This window comes from Hyaena hyaena, unplaced genomic scaffold (genome assembly GCF_003009895.1).
Source record: "Hyaena hyaena isolate Hyena2069 unplaced genomic scaffold, ASM300989v1 scaffold_215, whole genome shotgun sequence".
Lineage (NCBI taxonomy): Eukaryota > Metazoa > Chordata > Mammalia > Carnivora > Hyaenidae > Hyaena > Hyaena hyaena.
In genome coordinates this window covers 740,531-754,952 of record NW_024080846.1, presented here as the reverse complement: position 1 = coordinate 754,952, position 14,422 = coordinate 740,531, and the positions used below count along the sequence as shown (strand labels likewise).

General features: G+C 43.0%; 1 protein-coding gene and 1 non-coding gene across 6 annotated transcripts in view; one reads left to right on the top strand and one right to left on the bottom strand.

Annotated features, from left to right (window-relative positions):
- Positions 1-14,422, top strand: part of TACC1 (transforming acidic coiled-coil containing protein 1) — a 124,410-nt gene that overhangs the window by 44,303 nt on the left and 65,685 nt on the right. The gene's annotated exons all lie outside the window — the stretch shown is intronic.
- LOC120238689 lies at positions 13,904-14,010 on the bottom strand. Its single transcript, XR_005530289.1, has one exon. It is a non-coding gene; the product is annotated as a U6 spliceosomal RNA (small nuclear RNA).

Genomic DNA, 14,422 nt, shown 5'->3' with positions numbered 1-14,422 from the left:
CCCTAGGAATCTTATTAAAGATGCTCTGCTTTGAGGGCAACAACTCTTAAAACTCCTTTGGATAACATCTTCCTTGATTATATGATCAAATGTTTGTAGACTTTTTCCTACTGAAAATACACGTATATACAACATATTAAAGTTAGGAGGGTCAGAGATCCTGAAGCCAATGAAAATTATCTCATTTAATCCTTTCCTAGACCCCATGAGGTAGATATTATTAGCTCCATTGTACAGATAAATAAACTGAGGCCTGGAGAAAGTTAAGAAACTAAGGCCACAGAGCTAGTAAATAGGAGAGCTGGGATTCAAGCCTAATGAACCTGGCTGAAGCAGAAGAAACAAAATTACCAGTCATTTCCAGAGTGGGTCTGCCAGGTAAGCAACTCATTAACTAGCAGAGGCTTCTGTTTATCTGCTAGAAAGTAAGTTTTATGGCTCTTTCCCTAGTGATAACATGGTTTCAGGAAAGTAAATGTTTGGGGAACATTGTCCAGCTCATTCTATAGATAAATACCCATATACTGTTTCACATTTACACAGAGCAGCTAGAATGCCTCTCCTGGGTTTCTTTGCTGAATTATTTTTGTCTGTGAGTCTTGCTTTCCTAACAACTGCAAGATGTTATGTTTCTATGGCTACATCCAAATTGTTCTTAAATAAGGGTTTGAGAAAACAAACTAAGAAGGCTTGGTCATGAAATAATGGTGGGAAGATGAATGACATTTTATCTGCCAGGCATCACCTTATAAGCATTCTCCAAGAACGGTCCCTTCCGCGCATTGCTTCCTTTGCCTTTGCAAACCTGTGCGTCCGCTGGTTCCCCATGTGTGAAGCCATGGCTTCTAGTATGAGTCCAGTAGCCCCTAGTGATGACATTTGGGAACACAAGTCAGGTTCTGAAGAATATGGGCCACCTTAATAGTTGATACCTGAAGTGTTTGTTGGAAGGTTCCCTTGAGGATAGGATTAGGACAAAGAGATGTGCCCATATTTCAAAAGTAGCTGACCACAGTGGGGAAGAAAGAGATAGCAGTAGCATGGTGCAGAGTGGGCCTCGATGACCTGCTTCTTGCCAAGTAGAAGGCGCTATTCTCCAGTCCTCCCACCAGGGGGCGCCAGTCACCATCTGCTTAGTTCCTGGCAGAGGTTGGTGTGAGGTGAGGCGGTGTCTTCTGTGGACTCCATTGTTGGATGGGATAAAAAAGAGAGTCATCTGATACTAACTTATAGCACACGTAGAAGAAAGGAAAATAGGGAACAAGGGGGAACGAAATTAAATTTTTTGATATTTCTGTCTCCTGCTGGCTAGGAAGGAACTTCTCATGGGTGTGTTGTTTCACTTCACTTCAAATCACATGATTCAGAGCATACTTTTTGTGACTTCTGAGAAGGTGGAAGTCTTCCCCCTCCTTCGTGTGCTGTTTATTGGTGTGCAAGGGTTGAGTTGCAGGGTAAACACCTGTGTTGGATGCAGAGGGGGCTCGTGGTGACTTTTTGTATTTATAGAAATATGAATCTTGAAGAAATTCTCCTTAAAAAATATTTGTTGATTGAATGTGTGACAGAACTTTCTGGTGCCCTCTGGCGGCTGCTGGCTGGCAAATCTGTACAGTAAAAGCTTTTAGTCACACGGAGAAAGGGGGACACCGGTGTTTCCCCAACTCCAGCAGGATGCCATTTCTTCCTTAACAAGAGTGGGTTAGCCCAGATTTTGAGGAATGCTCTTCAGAGACCAAAACTAGATCCAAACTTGACTGGTATTTCCAACATCTCTTTTTCTCAATCTTACACGTTTTAATTTCTCCTTGTGTTTCTCATTTGGCAGACCTTTCCCAGTTTTATGGTCTTTTTCGTTTAAGTAGAAGTTGTTTTTATAACCCCTGATAATTGTCTGTCTTGTTTGATTGATTCCATAGTCCTGTACGAATGGTCAGTGGGGCTGAAGCTTGTGTTGGGACTGAAGTGTTTGAGGGGTGTTTATGACTGTGTAGTTGTGTGTGTGTGTGTGTGTGTGAGAGAGAGAGAGAGAAAGAGAGAGACTGGGGAGCTATGTGTATGTGTGTGACTCATGTGGTGCACACATGTATGTGAGGTGTGTGTGTGTGTGTGATGTGTATATGTGTGTATGGTGTGCATGTGACTGTAGAGGTGTGGGGGATGTATGTGGGTCTCTGTGTGTGACTGTGTGCGCTGTGCACGCATGTGTGTGAGGTGTGTGTATGGGAGGGGGTGTACGTGTATGAATATGCACTGTGTTGCCAGTCCCAATTTTCCCACACATCCTTCCTCACAAAGCTGTGACAGTTGCATACATAGAGATGTCAGATGGCTATGGATTCCCCTGCTGAGCTGGAGAGCTGTCTTCAGAGCTGTCTGTGTGTCTAGAATACAGTATGAATACTCCAGCTGACAGTATCAAATCCCAGATTTCCCATGTTCTTTACAAAGCAGAGAGATTTTTTGATGCTACATTATTTATCAGCATGAAAATAGCTCTCCAGGAGCAGAATAATCTCGAGAGGAGCATGGGGTTGGGCTCACATTTCTCTTTTGCAGTTGATAACGTCACCACTCTTGGGTTTCCCTCCCTCCCTCTTTTCTTCCTCTCCCCCATACTTTTTCCCTTCATGCATTTGAAAACCGTCTATGGAAGCTGAATCATGTTGTTTCCTTTTTTGGTCATACTTGAGCTTTCCTCCACTTTCATCAGGCAGAGGCTGGGGATGTGTGAAACAAATCAGTTCCTTGCATTATGCTGTCTGAAATGTGCCTGTTTTGTTTGTCGATTTCAGAGAGGCCAAGTTCCCTTGCCAACCCCCTCCCCCCTCCCCCCGCCCTGCCTTGCTCTTGCTTGTACTGAGAGCCACTCAATAGATGTTTTTGAATGAGAGAATTTAATTAAAGTATATGTGCTGAAGATAAAACAATTCTGCGTATCTTTTTTGAGGGGGGAAATCAACAACCAAAAGGAGAAAAGAAAGACTCCAGCACAAGAACTAAGTATCTAAGAGTTAGGGCATTTCTTTAAATTTGGCTGTTAGTGGTGTTGGCGAGGGAGAGTGAATTCTGGGAACATTTGAGGCCACTTTTTACCAAACAGATGTATCAGGAGCCCTGGAATGAGGCTGAAGAATGTTACCACACAAACTCCACAGATCCATTCCTGGCACCCACCAACCTGGGAAATGTGTCTACCAGCTGTCATTACTTGAGGCTTACAGAGCTGCTGTCATTACTTGAGGCTTATAGAGCTGCTTAAATAAAGGGATTATTGAACCAAGAGGCCAGTGACTAATGAAAATGCCCATCATGTTGGCTAATCCCAGTGCGGAGTCACATTTGTGCATATACCGTCTGCTGACACCAGCCTGGTCCCGGGATGCCTGCTGAACACACTGTAGTTACCATGGTAGAGGCCGCTTCTCCTACAGGTGACTCCTGTGGGCAGCTTTTAGCAGGTCTCGCTCCCTTAGGAGCTGGATTTTCTTCAGAATCCTGTCAGAGGGCCCAGGTTTGAAACAGGAAATAGGAGAGGTAGTGGTGACCAGGTTTAGAGAGGTTGTCAGGAGACCTGAGGTGGATGGGCTTGGGTCGTGTGCCCTTTGCAGAACGAAGCAGGGGAGGGTTAGGGGGGCAGGTTGTAGAATGTGGCATTTAGTCAAGCCTGACTCACTCTCCCACCCCTGCATCTGGAGCCGGATACCCAAACCACAGGCCCTGGAGGTGGGAGGGGGTGTCTCCTCAAAGAAAATGTGGAGTTTTGCTCAGAGAAAGGGTGGTGATGCGAGGCAGACAAGACTAGGGAATACTTCGTACAGCTCTCTTGGGCCCATTATGAATTAGGTGCTGGTGATACAATGGACTCATGAGTCTTGTTGAGGTAATTCAGAATACTTTGAATACAAGAAAAAAGTAAATGAAATTCAGCCCCCAGATGTCATTTTGAGGAGGAAATATTGAACTTGCTATTGATCAAAAAGCTTTTTGTTGCGGGCACCTGGGTGGCTCAGCCAGTTAAGCGTCCAACTTTGGCTTACGGCACAATCTCATGGTTGGTGAGTTTGAGCCCCACATCAGGCTGTCTGCTGTCAGTGCAGAGCCTGCTTCAGATCCTCTGTCTCTCTGTCTCTGTCTTTCTCTCTGCCCCTTCCCTGCTTGCTCTCACTCTCTCTCAAAAATAAACATTAAAAATTTTAAAAAAATTGAAAAAGCTTTTTGTCTCTAGTTTGGAGGTTAAAGATACATTTCCTGTGTAGAGAAGGAGGGCCTCCCGTATGGCTGCTTCTCACTGGAGGGCGCACATGCTGGGCCTACCCCCAGAGTTTCTAATTCAGTAAGTTCAGGGTGGGGCTTGAGAATTTCATTTCTTATTCCCAGGCAATGCTGATGTTGTTTGTCCAGGGACCACACAGAACTACTGGTTTAAAGCAAAGGACTTAAGCACTCCATTTACCAGAGAAAGAAGGAAAGGAAGGGAGAGTGGGAAGGAAGAAAGGAAGTCAGCCAGTGGTTCAGTAAATATATTCAAATAAATAAATACATTCAGATGTATGTGTTCAAATAAGACCACCAATTGCCATAGTTTAGAATAACTGAACTCACTGTTGATTAAGGTTTAGGGAAAAGGCTATCTCATACACTGTCACTTAAAGAGGTAAATTAGGGGCGCCTGAGTGGCTCAATCAGTTAAGCATTTGACTTCGGATCAGATCATGACCTCAAGGCACAAGTTCAACCCCCAGATCTGGCTCTGTGCTGACAGCTCAGAGTCTGGAGCCTGCTCTGAATTGTGTGTGGCTCTCTCTGTCTGCCCCTCCCTCTCTCACTCTGTCTCTCTCAAAAATAATAAACGTTAAAAAAAATTTTTAAAGCTAAATTAGTACAACTTTCCTGGAGGGCAGTTTTGTTATATGCATCCAGATACTAAAATGTGTTTGTCGTGATACTACAATCCCATTTCTAGAGTTTTAAGTCTAAGCAATGATTGTATGTGTGTGAAAAGATGCATGCATAGGGTTATTCATCGCAGTTTCATTTATAAGAAGGGACAATGAACCCCTAAATATCCCTCCATGGGGAACAAATCATGTGAATGTTATAGACACAGAGAGGCTTATTTCTGTAGCAAAGAGACAGAGCAGGACACTTGGGCTCTGAGGTCAGGAAGGGCGTTGATTTCACATCCTGGTTCCCACTTCCTCTCCTCCACCCCTTACCCCGGAGCAGAGATCCTGATGAAAATAGGAGAAACAGGGATGAAATCCTCACCTGTATGTAGCAGAGGACAGTATGGTATTTAAATCCTGTTTGTATACAAAGTATCTAGCTGTCTGCCTGACTATCTGCCCATGCTCATAAGTACATGCTTGTATATATTTACCAGGAGTGTTTGCAAGTTTTCATCTATTCATTGGTCATCAGATATCAGCAGACAGAACAAGACAGACAAGGTACTTTGTGTTCATGGAGCCACTTCTAACTGGGAAAGACAGATAAGTAGAAAAATAGAAATAGTTTGATTTCAGATGTAAAAAGTGCTTTGAAAAAGATAAAAACAGGGTATATTGCTCACCAGCACTTTAGCAGTAGCTGTTTATCAAAAGCACAACTGTAGGTGAGTTTTCCTTTTTCTTCTTTGTTCTTTTTTATGTCATTGAAAATGAACCTTTTTGAATACCATGATCCAGCAGGCCCCCTGGACAACCTGTGTGTGCCCTTCTGACTCCTTCCCCCAAACCTGGATGATTCCGCCCCTTACTTGCTTAGCTTTAGCCATACTTGCTCCAAAGCAGAGCCTCCTGTTCCCTCTGCCAGGACACTATTACCCCTATGCTTACCACATCCATTCCTCAAGCCTCGGCATGTCACCTCCCTGATTTATCTCCACTAACCCCCCATCGCCTCCGGCCTTTGTTATAGTCCCTGTGCTTTATGGATACAGCATGCGCAATAGTTTGTAAGTTACATCGTTACTTTTCTGCTTCCTAAACTCACTAATGCGCAAGCTCCATGTGGACAAGAACTAGATCCGTTTTGTCATTTGTTAAAATCTGTGGAATGATTGAATGAAAGAATGAACATCTGTATTATTTTCCCTTAATAAAGGCATTTGAAGTACTTTAAAAACAAAACACAACGTTATTTGTTTTTAAAAAATGATTTATAAATTAATTCAAGTTGTCTTTTAAAATAAGGTGAATGTTGGGGGGCAGGGAGTTGTACCTCTATGACACATATGAAGTGTGCATATGCTTTAGGGTTGGGGAGAAAGCTTAGAACTCATACTTCTCCACCAAAAGGTGTGAGTCCTAGTCATACAAACTTTGGTGTCTGACTGCCCCTTCAGCAATCCTTAATGTCTCAGGGACTCGTCCGATCATCCGAAAACAAAGATATTCAGCCCAGTGATCTTTGGCAAAGATCCTTTCTGTCTAAAAATTCCTGTGGTTCTGTGAGATCAAGGGTGGATGCTTAGGTTTGGAGCCACTGACTTATCATTTGTTCAGCAAATGATTTAAAGCAAATACATTTTACTCAGTAGTTATCTATGCCTTGGTGAAAGGAAATAGAAAATCCATTAGGTATTGCTGTATCTTACATGATGAGGTACTAAGAGCAGTTAAGGTTAATGTCACTTATGGTAGTTCTGAAAGATAACACAACAAAATAATGGACTAACTGAGTCCATAAGAAAACAGTTTCTAAAAAAAATTTTATGGGTGAGTACCAGAAATTATTATTAACACCAGGTGGTATTGAAGCCAAAGAACAACAATAATTATTTATAGAATGTGGGTCAATTATTTTTTTTAAATTTTAAGTGTCTATTTATTTTGAGAGTGAGAGAGCAAGCGGGGGAGGGGCTGAGAGAGAAGGAGAGAGAGAATCCCAAGCAGGTTCCATGATGCCAGCAGAGAGCCCAAGGTGGGGCTCCATCCCATGAACTCCAAGATCATGACCTGAGCTGAAGTCAAGAGTTGGATGCTTCACACTTAACCAGGTGTCCAGGGCCAATTATGATTTGAGCCGTTGAATTGGCAAAATGCTCACATTTGTTATATAGGATTTCTGGATTTGTAAAATCATACAATTTTCAAGAAAACCTCTTCAAAGAAGATTATATCCTTTGGACAGTATTCAAATCCATTCTGCCTGTAAGATCTGGCCTTTGCAGGAAACTAAGCATTGACTCTGTCTTCCCTTCAGCTGTTTTATCTATACCCGTCATCTTTAAAGATACTGCTGCCTGAGGCACCTGGGTGGCTCAGTTGGTTAAGCATCTGACTTCCGCTTGCATCATGATCTCACGGTTCCTGAATTCAAGCCCTGCATCAGACTGTGCTGACAGCTCAGAGCCTGGATCCTGCTTCAGATCTGTGTCTCCCTCTCCTCTCTGCCCCTCTCCTGGTCACTCTCTCTGTCTCTTAGAAAAATGAATAAATGTTTAAAAAAAAAAGATACTGCTGCCTAATTTTCCAGAAAGGAAGTATTATGACTCAAGTCATTACAGTAGGGAGAAAGGTGGGCTCAGTTCTGTTTCTAGGATAGGTAGACCACCTCATCTATATGGCAGGCTTGAGTCTCACAGCTGGGGAATTCTCTGGCCTTAAGGAAAAGACAACACTGAAGGGGCACTTGGGTGGCTCAGTCGGTTAAGCATCTGACTCTTGATCTTAGCTGAGGTCTTGATTCAGGGCTGTGGATTCAAGCCCCACGTTGGGCTCTGTGCTAGGTATGGAGCCTACTTAAAAAAAAAAGAAAAAGATACCACTGTGATATAAGATGAATTTTTGAAAGAACCAAAATGTAGTTCTTCTCAAAATGATCTGGAATGAAATTTAAGGCAGGTTCTTCCCATATAGCCACCTGAGGGAGTTTGAGATGCTAAGATGCTGTATTGTGAAGGGGGAGGAGAGGCTGCAAGCACCAGGAGACTCAACCGTCCAGTAGCACAAAGACGGACTTTTATTTCTCTCTTATGTAACAGTCCTCAGGTGTGTTAGTCTAGGGTAGCAGGCCGCCGTGCTCCAGAGGTCAGCCTGGCGTGCCTTGGTCCATCTTGTTCCACCATCTCCCGAGTGTGTCCTGGTCCACCCAGTAGAAGTTGGCTCAGCACCATCCCACAATACCGGGCAAGGGCAAGCACTTTTCCCTTTAAAGACATTGCTCCAAAGTTGTATCTGCCACCTGGCTCATATCCCACAGGCCAGAAAGAACTCACAAGACCACACATGGCTGCAGAGAAGGCAGAGAAATGTGGTCTCTCCTGGGTGGGCATGTGCCCCGTGGAAATGCAGGGGGATCTTTTACCAGAAGAAATAAGGAAATAATGGCTGTGGGGGGAAGTTAGGCTCTGCTACGGTGGTTGTGGAAGTTCAAAGGATAAGGCACACAACAGCAAAGAAGGATTATGTTTTATTTTTTATTTTAATTAAAAATTTTTAATGTTTATTCATTTTTGAGAGAGAGAGTATGAACAGGGGAGGGGCAGAGAGAGAAGGGAAGACAGAATCCAAGGCAGTCTCCAGGCTCTGAGCTGTCAGCCTAGAGCCTGATGCGGGGCTCAAACCCAAAGCTGTGATATCATGACCTGAGCTGAAGTCAGATGCTTAACTGACCGAGCCACCCTTAATTAATTTTACCTTAATTAGAATGATATATGTGTATGTGTGTGTATTTGTACAGAAGCAATAGAACCATGAGTTATATATCACACTTCATATAGGAGAGAACTTTGGACGGTTTTATCCAGCTTCCAACAGTTAAAACGTTTCATTGCCTTCTGGAAGACAGAGGAGGTCAGTGAGACCCCTTCCCTCAGGATGTCAGTGTTTTCACCCACCAGGTTGAAGTTTTGCGGGACACTTCAGCGCCACAAGGATCACTTTTGCCCCCTGGGCAGGGTTGAATTTACCACGAAGCTAATGAAGCTTAAACTTCAGGACCCCTCACTTGGGTAGGCGCCCTCTGAGGTCTCCAGAGGGGCCCTAGCATTGTGTTCACAAGGTCCTTTTGTATTTTTCTTAAAGAGAGCTCCCCAGATTTGTAAGCTTCCTGCTCCCTGTAACCGGGCCTTGGAATTCTGCCCCATGCCTCCTTCCCCCACTGAGCCCAATTTTTCCCAGATGGGAAGAGGCTCCTACCTAGTACAGTTGGCCCCTTTTACTCATGGGAGATACCTTGGGTACCTCAACCACAGATAGTACCAAGCCCTATATACACTATGTTTTTGCCTCTGCATACCTATAATTTGTATTATCAGTTAGGTACAGTAAGAGATTAACAACAATGGAACTATTATAACACCATACTGTAATAAAGTTATGTGAATGTGGTCTTTCCCTCAAATATCTTATCGTACCACACTCATCGTACTTTCGATGTGAGATGATAAAATGCCTCCGTGATAAGATGAAGCAAGGTGAATGACGTAGGCATTGAGACCTAGCGTTAGGCTGCTGTTGACCTTCTGACAGTGCTTAAGAAGGAGACTTATCCTCTTCCAGACTGTGGTTGATCACGGGTAACTGAAATTATGAAAAGGGACATGGCAGATAAGGGGGGACTACCGGAGTCCGGTGTACCCCAGCATCATGGCTTCTTGGAAGATACCACTCTAAGGGAAGTATCCTAAAAGGAGAGCACCCCAAAGACAGAGATGTTAAAACTGATTCTTTTGCATCTCCCACAAAGAGTGCACCTTTGATATCTGACCCAATTTTCTGTGTCCCTGAGAACACTCATATGTATCGGTAGGAAGTCCTTGGGAAAATCTCCTTTTTGATGGTGCCTTGGCCCCCCAGGCAAATGCCTCCTTGTAATGAGGGCGTCACTGAGCTTAGACTCATAGGCTGCCCACTGGTACCCGTGGCTCCACCCTTCCGCATGTCATCCAAGCTTGCTTCTTGTATTAATCTCTGGCAGGTCTGGGTTCTCTGTGTAAGGGCCCTTTTGGTTTAGAACTTCCCTGTACCCATTGGAGGAAGAAAATTTTTTGCTTCTACTTTCAGATTCAGAAATTAATCTTTAATCAGCTTAAAGCATTGTTCCTGGATTAGAGCTTTACTGGATACAGGGACGAGGCAGGGAGAGATGGGTGTAAATACATACACACACACACACACACACGCACGCACACACAATTTTGCATGTAATTTCAGGGAGATCACAATCTTCTGAAACCCTTCTTGCTAAGCTCAGATACAGAGCCCCCACTCTAGAAGTTAAAAATGTAGTCAACTTGACCTGGTCTTTTTTTAAGCCATACTAATACCTTCCTCATAATAATATCCTCCAATACTGTAGGGCCAGAGGGCAGGGATTAGAGGAGATAGTTCATGTAAAGAGTGCTTAGCATAGTGTCTGACACATAGCAAGCAGTTATAATTGCTCATTTCTCTGGTGAGGCTTGGATGATCTTAATGATTTTCATGAGATCCTTAGGTAATAATAATACTAGCTTTGGGTTGCTATTATTTTCTCCAGCCGGTCATGTGCCTTTTAATTCGAAGGCAAACATTTAGAAGCTTTATTCTTCTTATGTGGCCAAATCTGCAATCTTTATTTTGTGTGTGATTTCATTAATTACTTGGAAGATGGGACAGTCATCCCTCTGACAGAGCTTGACAGATTCTGTTGCTTCTGGGTTATTTTCTCCCCATGGTTTGATTTTTGTTATTTAGACATGTAATCCATCTGGAATTCGTCTTGGTATATGCTCTGGGGTAAGGTTTTAACTTGATCTTTTTCCCCATTGCCAACCACTTATTCTTCAACCACTAATTAAATAATCCTTCCCCTACCCACTGTATTATAATATCTTCTTTATCACATAATACATCCCCCTATTTTGTAGTCTCTTTTTCTGGACTTTCTATTCTGTTTCACAGAACAAGGGTATGCCTGTTTTGGCATAAATGTGTCTTAATATCTTGTAGACCTAATCCCCTGCTTGACTCTGGGTTGTTGTGGTTTTTTTTGTTGTTGTTTTGTTTTGTTTTGTTTTGTTTTGCTTTTTAAGAATCTAAAATGGGGTGCCTGGGTGGCTCAGTCAGTTAAGCGTCTGACTTAGGCTCAGGTCATGATCTCACAGTTCGTGAGTTCAATCCCGCATGGGGCTCTATGCTGACAGCATGGAGCCTGATGCCTGCTTCGGATTCTCTCTCTCTCTCTCTCTCTCTCTCTGTTCCTCCCTCACTCATGCCGTCTCTCTCTCTCTCAAAAATAAATAAAAACAAAAACATTTTTTAAAAAGAATCTAAAGTATGCTCACTTGTTTCTAAATAAACTCTTGGAAAACATTGATCCTAAGAAAAAAACACTAAGAATTTTTATTGCAATTGCATTAGACCTATACATTAATTGGGTAATGTTGGCACCTTTAAATATTTAGTTTTACACACTTGAGACATTGTAACATCTTTCTATTTATTCAGCTAGTTAGTTAGCTTACACTTATTAGTGAAGAAAATGAGTGATGTATTAAAACATTTGGAGTTTTAAAAAATTTTAATACAAAAAGGACAGGTTTCCCTTCTCCCCACTTTGTGCTATAATAAGACCTATAAAAGGACATATTTTCTTTCAATTTTCACACACATACAGTTTCAGAACTCAAATATGGCAGGTAAATTTTTGCTTTAAAAAGATAAAGGTCAGGGGCACCTGGGCAGCTCAGTTGGTTAAGCATCTGACTCTTGGTTTCGGCACAGGTCATGATTTCTTGGTTCATGGGTTTGAACCCCGCATGGGGCTCTGTGCTGACAGCATGGAGCCTGGTTGGGATACTTTCTCTCCCTCTCTCTCTGCCCCTCCACACTTGTACACATACTCTCTCAAAATAAATAAGTAAACTAAAATAACAAAAGATGAAGGTTGGAAGTAACACAAGGCGGTATATCACGTTATGGAGTTTGCTTCTTCCTTTTCTACCTTTTCCCCTTAGAAACACAGGAAGATTATCAGTCGCAAAGATTTACTATCATGAAATCCTCCCAAGTCCCAGAGTGAGGATTTACGTGGAGAGCGTATCCCAATTATTTTGGATACCCCCCTCCCCCCACCCCCCCCATGAATCTCTGCTGTCCCTTCAGTTGTCCTCGTACTCTGTTACCTTTCAACTTCTTAGGGACAGTGTTTCATAAATTGAAAATGGGGACATGTATTTACAAAGAGAGCGGGTAGAATATTTGATACCAGGATGATCTCAGAAAACCCGGGTCATGTGATCAGTGTTCTTCTAGTGTTCCAGGTGTATTATCTGGGAGATTTACTTTGGAGGTTGGGTAGAGGAGAGGGGAGGGAATAAATTGGCTTCAGGGGAAGGAATATTATTCTCTTTCAATTTCCTAAATTCCTTCAGCCTCTTTAACTCAAGCCTTAGATTTCAACCTCTGCCTAACCAAGGTAAATGAAGTAAAGTAGATCTCTCACATTTGGAGTGATGTTCATTAGCAGAAACTTAAATTCATAAACAACTTAGAAAGGGTTTCAGATGGTTTTCTTCTCTGAGCCTTAACATGTAGAGCTGCCTGACTCAGAGGGCCCACTTTTCTGTATTCCTCATCTGCCGGAAAAGGAATAGAAGTTTGACAGAGGAACACAAAAAGTGCTAAATCAATAACAGTAATTTTACAAGATTGCCTACCTGTTTAGCAGACTCTGTAATTGTAATAATGTTGTTTAGCAGGAAAAACCACTTCTATCTCCTAAATGGAAGATAGTTCTAAATTTAAAGATAGTTCACTGCTTTAATTGGGTCTTTTGTGTTTATTTTTGGCTTGTTTTCAACTTGGGGTTTGTGGTAGTTGGTGGGAAGAATTTGGGATAATATTGGGGTTATTTACCTCACTTGGAATGAACAGACTGACCTAATTCTGCTTCTGTCTTTCATACTCAACAACTGTTTCTCTAACACTCTTACATCCCAAGGTGGAGCTAAGGTGAGCTTTCTCATAAAGTCAATAAACATATGGTCATACTGTCTGATAAGGATGAGAGAGAACCTCATAGAACTGGCTCTTAAATGACACTAGTTCAGTGTAAACACTATAAACTATATTTATTCTTCCCCCACCCCAACTTCCCACTGAAGGCTGACACCGTATTTAACTCTGTCATGTCGCAATTCTGCCATCAGTCCAATTGATCCTGACCTAGGTTGAAAGGCATACTTTCTGGGAAAGTCAAACTTTACTTTCGTGATATGGAACAAAATAGATAAGAGGGTGGACCTGACAAGAGTTGTTTACCAGCAGAGGGGCGCCTGGGTGGCTCAGTCGGTTGAGTGTCTGACTTTGGTTCAGGTCATGATCCCACGGTTCTTGGGTTCGAGCCCCACGTTGGGCTCTGTGATGACAGCCTGCTCAGAGCCTGGGGCCTGCTTCAGATTCTGTATCTCCTTCTCTCTGACCGTCCCCTGCACTCTCTCTCTCTGTCTCTCAGAAATAAATAAGACATTAAAAAAAAAAGAGTTGTTTACCAGCAGAAAGCCTGGATAAGAGTCTCTGAGCAGGCCCTTGGTGGGGAGCGTGGCCAAGTATTTAATGGATACAATTTAGATCCCTTTTAATCTTTGTAGAGCTCTGAAAAAGAATTAACTATGGACATAAGTCTGGCTTTTCTCTTTTTTTTTATTTTTTTTATTTATTTTATTTTTTTTACAAATAGTTTATTGTCAAATTAGTTTCCACGTAACACTCAGTGCTCATCCCCAAAGTGCCCTCCTCCCTTCCCCCTCCCCCCCTCCCCCCCACATCCATCAGTCCTCAGTTTTTGTCAGCATTCAAGAGTCTCTCATGGTTTGCCTCTCTCCCTTTCCCCCACCATTTCCCCCCTTCTTCTCCCCCTTGGTCCTCCGTCAAGTTCCTCCTAATCCTCCTATACGTGCAAACATATGTTCAAAAATATGGAACGCTTCGCGAATTTGCATGTCATCCTTGCGCAGGGGCCATGCTAATCTTCTCTGTATCGTTCCAATTTTAGTATATGTGCTGCCGAAGCGAGCACAAGTCTGGCTTTTCTCTTAAAAAATTAGAAAGGAGGTTCTCTTGGGGCATCTGGGTGGCTCAGTTGGTTAAGCATCTGACTTCAGTTCAGGTCATGATCTCACAGTTCATGAGTTCAAGCCCTGCACTGGGCTCTGTGCTGACAGCTTAGAGCCTGGAGCCTGCTTCAGATTCTGTGTCTCCCTCTCTTTTTGCCCCGTCCTGCTTCCGTTTTCTCTCTCTCTCTCAAAAAATGCATTAATAAAGAAAGGTGGGGCACCTGGGTGGTTCAGTTGGTTAAGCAGCCGACTTCGGCTCAGGTCATGATCTCTCAGTCTGTGGGTTCGAGCCCCGCGTTGGGCTCTGTGCCGACAGCTCAGAGCCTGGAGCCTGCTTCAGATTTTGTGTCTCCCTCTCTCTCTGACCCTCCCCTA